General features: G+C 44.0%; 1 long non-coding RNA gene and 1 pseudogene across 1 annotated transcript; both read left to right on the top strand.

Annotated features, from left to right (window-relative positions):
* Positions 1 to 1,438: 1,438 nt before the first annotated feature.
* LOC141583171 (uncharacterized) lies at positions 1,439 to 14,842 on the top strand. The gene is made up of 2 exons (XR_012515890.1): positions 1,439 to 1,862; positions 14,594 to 14,842. It is a non-coding gene; the product is annotated as an uncharacterized LOC141583171 (long non-coding RNA).
* Positions 3,885 to 5,162, top strand: LOC141583170 (ribonucleoside-diphosphate reductase subunit M2 pseudogene; annotated as a pseudogene).
* Positions 14,843 to 18,041: the final 3,199 nt, after the last annotated feature.

Genomic DNA, 18,041 nt, shown 5'->3' with positions numbered 1-18,041 from the left:
ACACACATACATCAAGAGTTTCTTCCTTTTATGCATCGATGAACAGGTTGGTTGATGCTATCTGTTTGCCACTGTGAGAAGTATATTGGCAAACATGCTAAAGCAGATACCACACAAGTATACTAAGTTCACTTGTTTTAAATGTATGCTGAGTGGTAAGATTACTATAATACATGGTAGATAAATTTCTAACTTTTGGAGGAACCACCAAATATTTTTAATACTGCATACACTGATTAAGTTCCACCCAACAATGTATAAGAATATCCCTTCTACAGGTCCACAGCAGCTATTGCCTTTAGAAAAAGCATGTTTCAGATTTACAAGAAAAAAGCAACCAAATGCATTTATAAGTGTGCACAGGATATGAACAGACACTTGACAAAAGAAGACGTACATGAGGCCAACAAACATGAAAAAATGCTCATCATCACTGGTCATTAGAGAAATGCAAATCAAAACCACATTGAGATACCATCTCACGCCAGTTAGAATGGCGATCATTAAAAAATCTGGAGACAACAGATGCTGGAGAGGATGTGGAGAAATAGGAACACTTTTACACTGTTGGTGGGAGTGTAAACTAGTTCAACCATTGTGGAAGATAGTGTGGTGATTCCTCAAGGAACTAGAAATAGAAATTCCATTTGACCCAGCAATCCCATTACTGGGTATATATCCAAAGGATTATAAATCATTCTGCTATAAGGACACGTGCACACGAATGTTCATTGCAGCACTGTTTACAATAGCAAAGACCTGGAGCCAACCCAAATGCCCATTGACAATAGACTGGACAGGGAAAATGTGGCACATATACACCATGGAATATTATGCTGCCATCAAAAATGATGAATTCGTGTCCTTTGTAGGGACATGGATGGACCTGGAAACCATCATTCTCAGCAAACTGACACAAGAGCAGAAAATCAAACACCGCATGTTCTCACTCATAGGCGGGTGTTGAACAATGAGAACATATGGACACAGGGAGGGGAGCACCACACACTGGGGTCTGTCGGGGGAGAAATAGGGGAGGGACAGCGGGGGGTGGGGAGGTGGGGAGAGATAGCAGGGGGAGAAATGCCAGATACAGGTGAAGGGGAGGAAGGCAGCACATCACACTGCCACGTGTGTACCTATGCGACAATCTGCATGTTCTTCACATGTACCCCCAAACCTAAAATGCAATTAAAAAAAAATTTAAAAAGAAATATTTCCTTGAAATGGCACAATTTCAATCTTCGCTAGATTCATGGCTCATGTAAGAGCACTGCTTTTGTTTGCTAGCATTTCCCCCATCTTTATTTCATGCCTGTTTCACCTGCACTCTTTCCTCCATGGCATGCAATCCAGCTCAGCTGTGCTTTTCTACTCATAGAAATAGCAGTAACAGCAGCCTTGCTAACAAGTTATTTCTGGTCCCACCACCAGGCAAATATCACAGGATCTAAAAGGTAGAGAATCTTAGGATCATCCCTATTGCTTGGTGTCATAGACTAAACTGTTTCCCTGAGAGTTCATATGTTGAAATCTTAACCCCCAACTTGACTATTTGTAGATAGGCTCTTTAAGGAGGTAATTACGGTTAATCAGGTGATACCAGTGGGGCCCTGATCTTGTTGGAATGGTGTCAATATAAGGAGAGGAAGGGCATCAAAGAATCTCTCTCTTTCTCCATGCCGGCACAGAGGAAATAGGATGGGAGGACACAGCAAGAAAGGAGTCTTCTGCAAGCCAGGAACAGAGGCCTCCCCTGAAACCAGCCCTGACAGCACGTCCAAACTCACGAAAGACTCAAGGAGAACTTCTGGCCTCCAGAACTGTGAGAAAATGTCTATTGTTAAGCCGTGCTACCTTTGGTAGTATTCTATGGCAGCCTGAGCTGACTAATACCCTTGATAGGTGGACAGCATTCTTCTAATTGGGCTACATGATGTGAAGTTTAAGTACCATTAGGAGCAGGTACCATTTAATTAAATTGTAGAGATATTGCATCTTTTGCACTCAGACTGCCTCTCTTAGTTGTAGGTACCTTAATATATGGGAATAGAATTACAAGACCACTCAAAATGAGAAGAAAAAGAAAGTGTGATGATATCAAAGTCCATAAAGGCATCCTCTACCCACATCCAGTTCATAGAATCTTTCCCACTGTAGGCTGCACCTGTGTACCCTCAGATTCAATCTGAGCACACAATTATTTAGACAACCAAGGCGCCATTTCCAATTTTCTCCATTACCTGCTTAGAGAAACAAGTCCTTCAGTCACCAATTCAACTAGTCTTTGAGATCACGTTCCTGAGGTTGATTTTTAAAAATGTGGTATATCCATGTATTGTTGCCTTCTCCTGGGCTAACAACGCCACAGTTACTCTGCTGATTCACACTTGACCGTGAACTGGAGTCCCAGCAAATCTTAGCCTCTTGGGAAGTCTATTTTAAGATAGTCCCTATCTCACACTTGTTCTCAGTCTAGTATGCCGATTGAGAAGAAAGTGTTGCATTACAAAAATTCAGCAAGAGCTGTGGGGGATAGCTGTGAGTTTCAGTTCTGGTCTGGGCCCAGGTTTCCCTTGAGCACCAAATGAAATGGCTGCTTTACAAGGATCTTCAAGGTGTTCATTAGCTTTACCTCATAGCTTCAAAAAGAAATAATCAGCTAAAGAAAATTTTGTACCATTCTGAAGGGAAATTAGTCCAGAAATAGAGGAGAAGATAAGACATTTATAAAATAGATTCTACAGCTGCTTAAGATGTAGAAAGCGCAAGAGACAGTTGTTCCTCCTCTACTGACAAGAGAAAGCTGTATGGTCTGCAAAATCGTATGTTTGATCCCACCAGAGCTGAAGTTGCAAGGCCACTGGATCAACTGAAGTCCAAAGTATAAGAAACTCCCTTAAAGAAGGCCAGACACATAAACCAGTTTGTGTTTGGCAGATAATGGAAGGAAAATATGGCAGCCATAAATGTTGCTTGAAGAAAATCACTGAGGTTTTCATCACTTCTTACAGACCAAGTGTCAACTATTGTGACAGCTTAGAAACTCTGCGAGTCCCAGATATGGGCACGTTTTTGCCCATTTGCCAGGCCTTTTCCTCCCACATTCCCTGAGTTCTGACAAGAAACGTGTGGCAGGGAAGGAGGATGTCCTGAGCTCGCCTCAGTGGTGTAGGCTTTCAGGTCACGATTGGCAACCACCAGAGTATAGGCACGAAACCTGGTGGCTTCTCTCACATGAAACAGAAGGCACCTGCCACTGACGTTGGAGGAAGGAACCCTTCCTACCCTTGGTCCCAGCTATAGGCCAGCTGCTGAGGTGGGGTTAGACACACACGCTGTCTATACCGGACAAGGGGAAGAGACTTGCTCTTGCCCAAGACTTCCCGTCACTGAAAGGTAGAGTTCCACCTCCCCAAGGGGATGTCACAGGAACACCAGGACTCAGGCACCCATGGCCTGGGGTTTGGTACTCATTCAATGCAATCAGTAACTTGAGATGGTTTCGTTCCACCCCCACCCCCCACCCCACAGGTAAAAGAAAAGTTTCTTAAAAGCTCTAATCCTTACAAACTTGAGACGGTTTCAATCAATCACGTGAGTGGGTTGTGGATCCTTTCCTTTAATGAGGAAAACCCATGATGTGGGGACAAAGTTCTCATGTTCAGAAGAGATTGGCCTCGTCCTTAAGGAAATCGTGTTGATTGGGATTTCTCTTAACCTCCTTTAGTTGTGTTCACCATGATTAAAATCAAGAGCGGCACGCCTTCCCCGCCGCCCGCCCCGACTGCCGGCTCTTCCCCTTCCTCCGCCGCCACGTGCTTCCGTCCGAGTCCCGCGCGCGCCCATCCCGGACCCGCGGCAGCTGCAGCTCTCGCCGCTGAAGGGGCTCGGCCTGGTCGGCACGGAGAACACGCCCCGGCCCCGCACGGGCCCCGCGACCTGGCCCGCAGGACCGCGAGGAGGGGCTTCCAGGAGCCCGCGGGGCGGAAACCAGAGCAGCCGCCCGCGGCGTGGAGGAGGAGCCGCTGCTGCGCGAGAACCCGCGCCGCCCTGTCCTGTCCCGTCGATACCAGGACACCTGGCAGATGGATGAGAAGGCGGAGGCCTCCCGGACCGCCGAGGGGGTGGACCCGTCCCAGGACACTCGGCACTGGGAATCCCTGAAGCCCGAGGAGAGAGACTTTATGTCCCACGTTCTGGCTTTCTTTGCAGCAAGTGATGGCATAGTAAATGAAAACCCGGTGGAGCGATTTAGCCACGAAGGTCAGATGACAGAAGCCGGCTGTTTCTATGGCTTCCAAATTGCCGTGGAAAACATCCATTCTGAAATGTATAGTCTCCTTATTGACACTTACATAAAAGATCCCAAAGGAATTTCTCTTCAATGCCATTGAAACGATGCTTGCGTCAAGAAGAAGGCAGATTGGGCCTTGGCGCTGCATTGGGGACAAAGAGGCTACCTATGGTGAACGCGTGTAGCCTTTGCTGCGGTGGAAGGCATCTCCTTTTCTGGTTCTTTTGCATCCATATTCTGGCTCAAGAAACGCGGACTGATGCCTGGCCTCACGTTTTCTAATGAACTTATTAGCAGAGATGAGGGTTTACACTGCGATTTTGCTTGTCTGATGTTCAAACACCTAGTACACAAACCATCAGAGGAGAGAGTAAGAGAAATAATTATCAATGCTGTTCGGATGGAACAAGAGTTCCTCACTGAGGCCTTGCCTGGGAAGCTCATTGGGATGAATTGCACTCTAATGAAGCAATACATTGAGTTTGTGGCAGACAGACTTATGCTGGCCCTGGGTTTTAGCAAGGTTTTCAGAGTAGAGAATCCATTTGACTTTATGGAGAATATTTCACTGGAAGGAAAGACTAACTTCTTTGAGAAGAGAGTAGGCGAGTAGCAGACGACAGAAGTGATGTCAAGTCCAACAGATAATTCTTTTACCTTGGATGCTGACTTCTAAATGAACTGAAGATGTGCCTTTATTTTGCTGATTTTTTTGTCCATCTCATGAAAATGTCAGCTAAAGTGTTATCAACTAGCTACACCATGCATTGTCCATAACGCTCATTAACAGCATCTTTGAAACTGTAGCTACCTCACAACCAGTCCTGTGCATTTATAATGCTGGTGCTATCACCTTTTGCTAGCAGGCTGGCTCACTGCGATTTACCATAGCAGTGACAGTGGCAGTCTTCTTGGCTTTAAAGTGAGGGGTGACCTTCTAGTCAGCTTGACACAGCAGGATTAAACATTTCATTTAACCAGCACTGCCAGTTGAAAGATGCAGCCTCACTGCTTCAATGCAAATTTTAATGTTTACTTCAATAGAAAACCGGCACTTCACAAACGTTGTTTGTGCTCCAAAGATGATAATAGCTTGATTGATTTGGTTTCTACACCAAATACAAAGCATTCTCCTGACCACTAACAGGAGCCAATTCACAATTCACCAAGGGGCTAAAGTCAGTTCAACTTGTATAGACTCAGCATGTAACTTCTACCTTTTATTTTCATGAATTAAAATACTAATTAACCTACTTTAAAGTCAATACTGTATATAGCTAGATATTAGTCTGTTGATGCCAGATACAAGATGGGTTGTGTGTTTCTCCTGTGGCTTGGATAGTGTTCTGGGATTCTCTGCCCCATCTGAGAGTGCTGTGGGATCAAAAAATCTCTCAGGGCAAGGAGGTTTTTAAGTTAAATCCCTAGAAATTTAGGCATGATCTGGGCCTTCATATGGGTGAGAAGCCGTTTCATTTTATTTCTTGCTGTATTTTCCCCAACTTCTAGTTGATAAGATTCTTGAAGAGTTTTCATATGTGGGAGCTAGGGTAGTATTGTAAAATTTCAAGTCATCCTTAAACAAATGACCCACCTAAGATCTGGCTCCTGTGAAGCGGCAAAATAGTTGTTTATTCTTGTTCTGTTTGTATGTAAGTAGGTTGTGTGAGTTAATTCATTTATATTTACATATTTTTTAAAATTAGAAATTTTTAAATTATGTATGTCTTTTAGATTTTGCCTGTAGTTCATACTTTGAAATAATTGCCAGCGTCTTATTCTAGCATTGTGTAAATCTGACCATCATCTAGGGGAATCTTACATTTCAGTAAGAAACCATGAGTTATAAATACGGTTTCCATTCAAATATTCATTTCAGAAGGAAACAAATATTCTTAAATAGGGCTACTTTGAATTAATCTGCCTTTATGTTTGAGAGAAAAGAAAATCTGTCTTTATGTTTAGGAGAAGCCATGAGTTATTAATACAGTTTCCATTCAAATATTAATTTCAAAAGGAAACAAACAAATATTCTTAATAGGGCTACTTTGAATTAATCTGCCTTTAGGTCTGGGAGAAAAAAGCTGAGATATTGCTTGAAAGATGATGCCAGTTCAATGTTGACCTTTTGGCCCCATTTGTTAATCGTATTCACTATTTGAACATTGTTGTGTTCTGTTGTTAGTTTTCATCATTTATTGTGTAGTCAATTTTTAAATCTCCGTATACCTTTTCGTGGCTTTTAAGTTATTGTTACCTAAAGTTAATGAATCCCGATTAAAATCAAATAAAAACACTGAGAGACGTTCCCTTGGATTAAGTGGTAATAATAATAATATAAAAAAAGGGGTGTGAATTCCTATTGGTTTTTTATCCCTAGCCTGTATCACTGCTGGACCTTCATGTGTGTACTTGAAAACAAAACATGTACAAAGATCGCACTGGTTTGAAGATTTTAGTGGTGACAGTGACCAAATCAGTTATTAGTACTGTATCCAGAAACCAATCTTGGAAATATGAAATTATGCTCTTTTCAAATAGCTTAAAAGAAGGCCCCGTGTGGTGGCTGATGCCTGTAATCCCAGTATTTTGTGAGGCTATGGCGGGCAGATCACCTGAGGCCAGGAGTTTGATACCAGCCTGGCCAACACGGCCAAACCCTGTCTCTACTAAAAATACAAACATTAGCTGGACGTATTAGCATGCCTGTAATCCCAGCGACTCAGGAGGCTGAGGCAGGAGAATCACTTGAACCTGGGAGGTGGGGGTAGAGGTTGCAGTGAGCTGAGATTCTGCCACTGCACTCCAACCTGGGCAACAGAGGGAGACGCTGTGTCAAAATGAAGAAATAAATAACATAGCTGAAAAAAACTACTGTGTGTTTATTCTCACCTTTCCTTATTTTATTGGATGCTGTTTAAAGAAAAGAAAATTATCCTCATACTAAATTTCCAAAATGGTTCTTTGCATTTCTCATTTTGTTCAATGATGGAGAGAAAAGTTAATTGTCTTATTTGATAAGTTTGGCATAGGTCTTGCCACATTTTTGATGCTTTTGTTCACGGTTCTGTCATTAGAATGCCAGCAACTAGGTACGTGCAAGGAGTAACCTAACCACGTTCCTGCAATGATGACCGCTTCCTGCCACCCAGCTTCCCACCGTGGCACCTTCCTGCAGGTGGTTTCCATCCCTTATTGACGGCCTGAGAACTTGGCTTTATGAAAGGCCCCACGCCATTTGTCTGGCATGAGTCATGGCAACGTTTCTTTTCATCATTTGGGGGATGGGATGGGGATGCACAGGTTTGCAAGTGACTAGGACCCAAGTCAGGCCCCTGTGGAACCCCTCAGAGTTTAGTGACAAGTAGCCTCCTCCCCCGACTCCCCCTGCAGGACAGTTGCTTGCAAGACGAGGCCTGGAGAAGGCCAGGGTGCCCAAAGCCACAAAAATGTCCAGGGATGAGTCCCGGCTGGAGATGCCTTGGCTCATCTGCCAGTGCCCTTCCAGGGCACACAGGGCAGGGACTCTGGGGATCTGGCCAAGAGACTGAGCAAGAGAACCAGGGAGGTTATGCAGCAGGCTTCTGCACAGCAAGCAGACAGTACTCTTGGAGCCACAGCCCCAAGTCGGGTCCTCCACCTCCTACTCCTAAGGACCCTTCATTGCAGCGATTCTTTTACTAGAACCACAAGGTGACAGCACATAGATGTCAGTGTCCTCATCTGGCCAACCATGTGCAGCTGCCAATGCCCAAGGCAGCCTCCCTCCCTACCGAGACCTGAACTCAGGACCTTACCTTAAGGAGAAGATGTCCTGTTCTTTCTTTCCCATCAGAACTGCCTGGCCCAGACCCTATCTCTGTCTGGTGACCAGGACAGTCCCATTCCTTGTCTCCCAGGTTGGGCAGTACAGATTCTCCTAAGCTCCCTGCCCTTGTGAGTCCCCAACAGTCTCATGTGGCTCCAGCTCACATAGGAATATCCGTGGCGGGGGGAATGCTGGGAAGATGGCCGCCTAAGAACAGCTCAGGACTTCAGCTCCCAGTGAACGTGCAGAGGGTGAGTGGACGCCGCATTTCCAGACGAACTCTTATTGCCCACAGACCAGGAGACACCCAGGCAGAGGGGTCGCCAGCGTCGCAGTCCCAGCCGCTGCGGCTGTTTTGGCCCCCGCGGGGCTGATTCCGCCCGCGCGGCTGCTGTGACCACGCCCTGTTGCTGCGGTTCTCCGTACAAAAGCCACTGGTCTGGGAGCCTCTTAGCTGGCGAGCAGAGCCCTGAGACGGCAGAGTTGCCCATTCAGCTGAAATAGCGAGTCAGGCCAGGAGATTCCTAGGCAAAAAACCCGACAGGAGCTGGCGCCACGGTTCGAGCCGACTCCGTGAGTCGCAGCACGGGAGATCCCGGCGCCTTTTCAACAAGCGACCGGAACGCGGGGTCCTTCAACTCAAAAGAAAAGACTCTGAGTCAGGGAGCCAGGTGATCAGGCTCGGTGGGTCCCACCCCTCCACCCCCAACAACAACGAAAACAAAAACAGTAATTGGAAACCCTCTGGGTTGAGCCCTTCAAACCAAGCACAGCTGAACCTGGACGGTCCAGCTCCGAGGGGGAGGGGCTTCCACCATTACTGAGACTCTCCACCGCTAGGGAGGCAGGCTGCCGTTGCCGAGGCAACCTGCCACAACAGAGAGAGTCCGCCATAACAGAGGCGGGGCCACCATTGCTGAGACAGTTCTAACTACGTCCATATAAACAGGACTGCAGGGAAGAGCTCAGGGCAGCTGGGCGGAGCCCACAACAGCTCAGCAAAGCCCCTGCGGGCAGGCAAAGGCTAGGGGTGCTGCTAGCTGGGCGGGTCCGACCTGAAAGAAAAATCAAAAAAGGCAGTAGTGCAACGGAAACTCATAAAGCTCCAGCTCCCTGGGACAGAGACAGACAACAGGTGGATAAACCCACAAAAATGGGAAGAAACCAGCGTAAAAAGGATGAAAACTACCGAAACCAGAACACCTCTCCTCCTAAAAGGGATCACAACTCCTCACCAGCAAAGGAACCAGACCGGATGGAGAAGGAGGGTGATGAAATGACAGAATCAGACTTCAGAAGGTGGGTAGTAAGAAACTACAATGAGCTAAAAGAACATGTTCTAACCGAACGCAAAGAAAATAGGAACCTTGAAAAAAGATTGGACGAACTGCTGACGAGAATGGACAGCATAGAGAGGAGTATAAGTGAATTGATGGAGCTGAAAAACGCAACACGAGAACTTCGTGAAGCATGCACAAGCTTCAACAGCCGAAATGACCAAGCAGAAGAAAGGATATCAGAGGTTGAAGATCAACTCAATGAAATAAAAAGAGAAGGCGAGAACAGAGAAAAAAGCACAAAAAGGAATGAACAAAATCTTCAAGAAATGTGGGACTATGTGAAAAGACCTAATCTACGTCTGATAGGTGTACCTGAATGTGATGAAGAGAATGAATCCAAGCTGGAAAATACTCTTCAGGATATTATCCAGGAAAACTTCCCCAACCTAGCAAGGCAGACCAATATTCCAATCCAGGAAATACAGAGAACACCACAAAGATATTCCTCAAGAAGAGCAAGCCCAAGGCACATAATCGTCAGATTCACCAGGGTTGAAATGAAAGAGAAAATGCTAAGGGCAGCCAGAGAGAAAGGTCGGGTTACCCACAAAGGGAAGCCCATTAGGCTCACAGAAGATCTCTCAGTAGAAACCCTACAAGCCAGAAGAGATTGGGGGCCAATATTCAACATCCTTAAAGAAAAGAACTTTCAACCCAGAATCTCCTATCCAGCCAAACTAAGCTTCATAAGTGAAGGAGAAATAAAATCCTTTGTGAACAAGCAAGCACTCAGAGATTTCATCACCATCAAACCTGCTCTACAAGAACTCCTGAAAAAGGCTCTACACATATAAAGGAACAACCAGTACCAGCCACTCCAAAAACACACCAAATGGTAAAAGAGCATCAACACAATCAAGAAGCTGCATCAACTAACCAACAAAACAGCCAGGTAGCATCAAAATGACAGTATCAAATTCACACATAACAATACTATCCCTAAACGTCAATGGACTAAATGCCCCAATCAAAAGACACAGACTGGCAAATTGGATAAAAAGCCAAAACCCATCAGTGTGCTGTATCCAGGAAACCCATCTTACATGCAAGGATACACAAAGGCTCAAAATAACGGGATGGAGGAAGATCTACCAAGCAAATGGAGAGCAAAAAAAAGCAGGAGTTGCAATTCTCATCTCTGATAAAATAGACTTTAAAGCAACAAAGATCAAAAGAGACAAAGAAGGACATTACATAATGGTAAAAGGATCACTGTAACAAGAAGAGCTAACAATCCTAAATATATACGCACCCAATACAGGAGCACTCAGATACATAAGGCAAGTTCTTAATGACTTACAAAGAGACCTAGAATCCCACACAATAATAGTGGGAGACTTTAACACCCCATTGTCAATATTAGACAGATCAACCAGACAGAAAATCAACAAGGATATCCAGGACCTGAATACAGACCTGGAACAAGCAAACCTAATAGATATTTACAGAACTCTCCACCCCAAATCCACAGAATATACATTCTCAGCACCACATCACACCTACTCTAAAATTGACCACATAATTGGCAATAAATCACTCCTCAGCAAATGCAAAAGAACAGAAATCATAACAAACAGTCTCTCAGAGCACAGTGCAATCGACTTAGAACTCAGAATGCAGAAACTAACTCAGAACCACACAGCTTCATGGAAACTGAACAACTTGCTCTTGAATGTTGACTGGATAAACAATGAAATGAAGGCAGAAATAAAGATGTTCTTCGAAACCAATGAGAACGAAGACACAACATACCAGAATCTCTGGGACACATTTAAAGCAGTCTCCAGAGGAAAATATATAGCAATGAGTGCCCACATGAGAAGAAAGGAGAGATCGAAAATTGACACCCTATCATCAAAATTGAAAGAGCTAGGGGAGCAAGATCAAAAAAACTCAAAACCTAGCAGAAGACAGGAAATAACTAAGATCAGAGCAGAACTGAAGGAAATAGAGACACAAAAAAACTCTTCAAAAAATCAATAAATCCAGGAGCTGGTTTTTTGAAAAGATCAACAAAATAGACAGACCACTAGCCAGATTAATAAAAAAGAAAAGAGAGAATAACCAAATTGATGCAATAAAAAACGATAAAGGGGATATCACCACAGATTCCACAGAAATCCAAACCATCATCAGAGATTATTACAAACAACTCTATGCACATAAACTAGTAAACCTGGAAGAAATGGATAAATTCCTGGACACCTGCAACCTCCCAAGCCTAAACCTGAAAGAAGCCGAAACCCTGAATAGACCAATAACATGGTCTGAAGTCGAGGCAGCAATAAAGAGCCTACCACCCAAAAGAAGCCCAGGTCCAGATGGGTTCGCAGCTGAATTCTACCAGACATACAAAGAGGAGCTGATACCATTCCTTCTGAAACTATTCCAGACAATCCAAAAAGAGGGAATCCTTCCCAAATCATTTTATGAGACCAACATCATCCTGATACCAAAACCCGGCAGAGACTCAACAAGAAAAGAAAATTTCAGGCCAATATCCATGATGAACATAGATGCAAAAATCTTCAATAAAATACTGGCAAACCGATTGCAACAGCATATCAAAAAGCTCATCCACCATGATCAAGTAGGATTCATCCCGGGGATACAAGGCTGGTTCAACATACGCGAGTCCATAAACGTAATTCACCACATAAACAGAACCAAAGACAAAAACCACATGATTATCTCAATTGATGCAGAGAAGGCTTTTGACAAAATTCAACAACGCTTTATGCTAAAAACCCTCAATAAACTAGGTATTGACGGAACGTATCTCAAAACAATAAAAGCTATTTATGACAAACGAACAGCCAATATCATACTGAATGGGCAAACACTGGAAGCATTCCCTTTGAAATCTGGCACTAGACAAGGATGCCCTCTCTCACCACTCCTATTCAATATAGTACTGGAAGTTCTAGCCAGAGCAATCAGGCAAGAAAAAGAAATAAAGGGTATCCAAATTGGAAAGGAGGAAATCAAATTGTCTCTATTTGCAGATGACATGATTGTCTATCTGGAAGACCCCATCATCTCAGCCCAAAATCTCCTGAAACTGATAAACAACTTCAGCAAAGTCTCAGGATACAAAATCAACGTGCAAAAATCACAAGCATTCCTATACACCAGTAATAGACTTCAAGAGAGCCAAATCAAGAACGAACTGCCATTCACAATTGCTACAAAGAGAATAAAATACCTAGGAATGCAACTAACAAGGAACGTAAAGGACCTCTTCAAGGAGAACTACAAGCCATTGCTCAACGAAATAAGAGAGGACACAAACAGATGGAGAAACATTCCATGTTCATGGTTAGGAAGAATCAACATCGTGAAAATGGCCATACTGCCCAAGGTAATGTACAGATTCAACGCTATTTCCATCAAGCTACCAATGACCTTCTTCACAGAACTGGAAAAAAACACCTTAAACTTCATATGGAACCAAAAGAGAGCCCGCATAGCCAAGTCAATTCTAAGCAAAAAGAACAAAGCAGGAGGCATCGCACTACCGGACTTCAAACTATACTACAAGGCTACAGTAATCAAAACAGCATGGGACTGGTACCAAAACAGAGATATAGACCAATGGAACAGAACAGAGGCCTCACAGGAAATACAACATACACACAACCATCTGATCTTCGACAAACCTGACAAAAACAAGCAATGGGGAAAGGACTCCCTGTTTAATAAATGGTGTTGGGAAAAGTGGCTAGCCATGTGCAGAAAGCAGAAACAGGACCCCTTCCTGACACCTTACACCAAAATTAACTCCAGATGGATTAAAGACTTAAACATCAGACCTAACACCATAAAAACCGTAGAAGAAAATCTAGGCAAAACCATTCAGAACATAGGTGTAGGCAAGGACTTCCTGACCAAAACGCCAAAAGCAACGGCAACAAAAGCCAAAATAGACAAATGGGACCTAATCAAACTCCACAGCTTCTGCACGGCAAAAGAAACAGTCAGTAGAGTGAATCGGCAACCAACAGAATGGGAAAAAATTTTTGCAGCCTACCCATCTGACAAGGGGCTGATATCCAGAATTTACAAAGAACTAAAGCAGATCTATAAGAAAAAAACAAACAAGCCCATTCAAAAATGGGCGAAGGATATGAACAGATACTTTATAAAAGAAGACATACGGGAGGCCAACAAACATATGAAAAAATGCTCATCATCACTGGCCATCAGAGAAATGCAAATCAAAACCACATTGAGATACCATCTCACACCAGTTAGAATGGCGATCATTAAAAAATCTGGAAACAACAGATGCTGGAGAGGATGTGGAGAAATAGGAACACTTTTACACTGTTGGTGGGAATGTAAATTAATTCAACCATTGTGGAAGACAGTGTGGCGATTCCTCAAGGACCTAAAAATATAAATCCCATTTGACCCAGCAATCCCATTACTGGGTATATATCCAAAGGATTATAAATCATTCTACTACAAGGACACGTGCACACGTATGTTCATTGCAGCACTGTCTACAATAGCAAAGACCTGGAACCAACCCAAATGCCCAACGATGATAGACTGGATAGGGAAAATGTGGTACATATACATGATGGAATATTACGCAGCCATCAAAAACGATGAGTTCACGTCCTTTGTAGGGACATGGATGAACCTGGAAACCATCATTCTCAGCAAACTGACACAAGAGCAGAAAATCAAACACCGTATATTCTCACTCATAGGCAGGTGTTGAACAATGAGAACACATGGACACAGGGAGGGGAGCACTACACACTGGGGTCCGTTGTGGGGAAATGGGGGAGGGGCAGGGGGGTGGGGAGGTGGGAAGAGATAGCATGGGGAGAAATGACAGATACAGGTGAGGGGACGGAAGGCAGCAAACCATACTGCCATGTGTGTACCTATGCAACAATCTTGCATGTTCATCACATGTACCCCCAAACCTAAAATGCAATAAAAAAAAAATTAAAAAAAAAAAAGGAATATCCATGGCCCATATTTCCAGAAACTCTTTTCCTCCCATGCTGAGCCCATCCTCTGCTGCATGTTCCCCTCACAGGGCAGACACTGTTTTTGTCACATCCTCGGTTTGCCTGCCCACGCCCCGGACTGACCTTTCTTTTTCATAACTGCCTCTCCCTCTTTGGACAGTGTCTTTCCGGTACTGCCCATGAAGACGACCCACCCTCCCCTGCTCACGGAGAGTGTGTCTGACCTGAGCTGGGCTGTCATATCCAGTACTTACCTGGAATAGGAGAAGACAGGCAGGATGGCCAAAGACTACATACACCTCTGAAGCTTATCCACTTGAGAGAGAGTCCCGGAAGATACTGGTCCTTCATTCCTGCTCTGTATATCCAATGTGACTGAACTCTGAATAAAATGTACAAGTTATAATAATGTAGTAATTGACTACATTACTTGGGGGTGGTGACGATGAGCAAGTATGTGAAGGAGAGATGGGGCCTAAACTCAGAAAGCAAAGAGGAATAATAGCTACTTAGAGATAAGGAGCTAAATAATTCCTTATATATGATGAAACTCTGGGAGCATGCATGGGGACTGCTGTTTTACTAAACAAATTTTGAAGTATACATAACTTTGATGAAGTATCCTAAATAAAAAAAAAATTTTGCCATATATTTTTGTGTATATATTTACATACACGTGTATTTCCTTTCATTGTATTTTGAATATAAATTTGTGTACAGTCATGTTAATCCCTCTTTTCATTTAAGGATTTGAGTTTGATTTCACGCATAAAATGCGTCCCCACTGTCTGACTACAGAAACGTTGGCCAAAGGAAGTTCAGAGGAACCGGTGGGCAAGTACCACCGAGTTTGGGCCGGAAGATGGAGAAAAAGACTTCTGACTAAATGTTAAAAATGACTTGTTCTATCGTCTTTCCACAGTCATTTGGGCAGAAATTAGCAAAATCAGAAATGTACAAATACCTTGATCTGGCAATTCCGTTTCCAGGTGTCTGCGGAGAAGTAGACAGGGACGCACGACAGATCTATGCGTCGGTCTGATCCCTGCCGCTGTGTCTGTAATAATACACACTGGAGCACTTCCATGGCCATCAGGTAGAGAAGGTTTGAAGAATGATCCACTTGCGTCAAGAAGGATGTTTAAAAGATCAAAGCCTGATGGAAATGCTGGAGGCAACGGCGCTGACAGGGGCTCGTGTGTATTGAACAATGACTATGTGACAGGCATTGGGCTCGCGCTTTTCCTGCACAGCCCATTTAAACACTGGGCACCCTGAGTGTTCTGGTTTAGTGCATTTGACATATAGAAATGGAGGCACAGAAAATTAATGTGTTTCACTTCAAACCCTGGCAGATTAGGTTTCTCCCCCAGAGTCTGTGGCTTCACCAGAGGTGTGACTCGGGTTCCGTCATTCTCCATTTTAGGAATTTCCAGTGTTCCAAATATGAGCAGCTGAGAAAACAAACTGAAAACCCTAAACACCAGGATAAGTAAGGGAAGATGTTTGTTGTGGGGAGATTAAAAATGGACTTTTTTTGCCCCAAGCAACAAAGAGGCACATTGGAAAATAGACAAGAGACAAGAAGTTTTTGTTTGTTTGTTTGTTCATATAAGATGGAGTTTCACCATAATGGCCAGGCTGGTCTTGAACTCCTGACCTCAGGTGATCCACCCACCTCAGCTTCCCAAAGTGCTAGGATTACAGGCGTGAGCCACCGCGCCTGGCCTGAAGAGAAGTTTTAAGATATATTTGGTCCAAGGAAGAGACTCTTCAGATGGAAGGTCCTGTCAGCTAGAAACATTCATGTGACTGATGGGCTTGAACCACCGACGTTTCAGTCAACATCGGACAGCACTACCCTAGTGGTCCAGAGACACTGCTTGTGAAACAATGAAAGCTGCTTCTCAAGGGTGTCACTCATCATGTCAGATGTTGTCATTTAGTAGCACAGGGAAGTATTCTGTTGCCAGGCTCGAGTACCTGGAACTCTTCTGTTTTGTTGAACCTTCCTCCCCACCACCGGCCTCGTCAGAAGACTGGGAGCTCTGCCAACATCCAGGCCAAGAGTCCTGTCCTTGTGCATGTTCGGACATTGATCCAGGCCTCATCTGTGGGAGACCACTCCACGCACATTCCAGGTGCCCAGGTGACGGTGGCCGTCTCTAGGTCTGGGGTCATCCGCTTTCCCATTCCTAGCCCACCTCACCCACCATGAAGCCTGGTCAGGGTTGCCAGAGACTCCAGCGAGGAGGTTGCTGATATTTGTGTGTGTTTGCCAAAAACCAACAAGAAACCTGCTCTGTGCCCATCTGGCTGATCCCTCCCCCTTTCTAGCCAAGGACTTCATGAGCCAGGGCTCTTGGGTTTGCTCACAAGGCAGCCCCTCACCTAGTAGACACTGGTTCATTATGTATATGTATATGTACATGTATATGTATATGTGTATGTATATGATCCTCAGGTTGTATTCCTTAAATATATATAAATATATAGAATTCCTTAAATATATCTTAATAAAAATTAGATAAAACAGTACTTTACCATAGCATTAGAAAATATAAACTATATAGCAAAGATGTGAAAGCCAGCCAGGCTGAGCTTCAAATCCCAGCAACTTGGAAGGCTGTGGCAGGAGGGTCACTTGAGCTCAGAAATTTAAAACTAGCCTGGGCAACATAGTGAGACTTCATCTCTACTGAAAACTATAAACCAGGCGTCCCCAAACTATTTACACAGAGGGCCAGTTCACTTCATTGGAGGGCCACCACATACTGTGCTCCTCTCACTGACCACCAATGAGAGAGGTATCTCTTCCTGAAGTGCAGCAGGGGACCAGATAAATGGCCTAGGGGGCTGCATGTGGCCTGCCGGCCGTGGTTTGCGGACACTTGCTATAAACATTATCCAGGTGTGGCAGTGTGGGCCTGCAGCCCCAGGTGCTCAGTGGATGAGGCCCTAGGATCTCATGGGCCTGAGAATTCCCTGCTGCAGTGAGCTGTGACTGTGCCCCTGTACTCCAGCCTGAGAGAAAGAGTGAGATTCTGTCTAAAAACGAATGGAAAAAAAAAAGTGAAAGCCTGTATATGGAAGACTAGCAGGTATTTCTGAGAGCATTTAAAGATCTTTGGAATAAAGGATGTTCCTTCTTGCATTTCAAGATAGCTATTGTTCTGGGGTCACCCTTGCTATTTCTTAGGAATATGAAGTTCTTCCAAACTATTCCTATAAAAAGGACCATTTTGAGAAAGTTGTATTGAATCTGTGGATTGCTTTGAGTTGTATTTTTCTTAACCATGTTACATCTTTTAACACATGGACACAAGATATCTTTCCACTTACTTAGGTCTTCTTTAATCTCCTTGAGCAATGTTCACAGAACTGGAAAAAAACAACTTGAACTTCATATGGAACCAGAAAAGAGCATGTATAGCCATGACAATCCTAAGAAAAAAGAACAAAGCTGGAGGCATCACACTACCTGACTTCAAACTATACTAGAGGGCTACAATAATCAAACAGCATGGTACTGGTACCAAAACAGAAATATAGACCGACAGAACCGAACAGAGGCCTCAGAAGTAATGTCACACATCTACAACCATCTG

This window comes from Saimiri boliviensis, assembly GCF_048565385.1.
Source record: "Saimiri boliviensis isolate mSaiBol1 chromosome 16 unlocalized genomic scaffold, mSaiBol1.pri SUPER_16_unloc_2, whole genome shotgun sequence".
NCBI lineage: Eukaryota > Metazoa > Chordata > Mammalia > Primates > Cebidae > Saimiri > Saimiri boliviensis.
The sequence above is the reverse complement of the archived record's forward strand: the minus strand, read 5'-3'. Positions and strand labels throughout refer to the sequence as shown.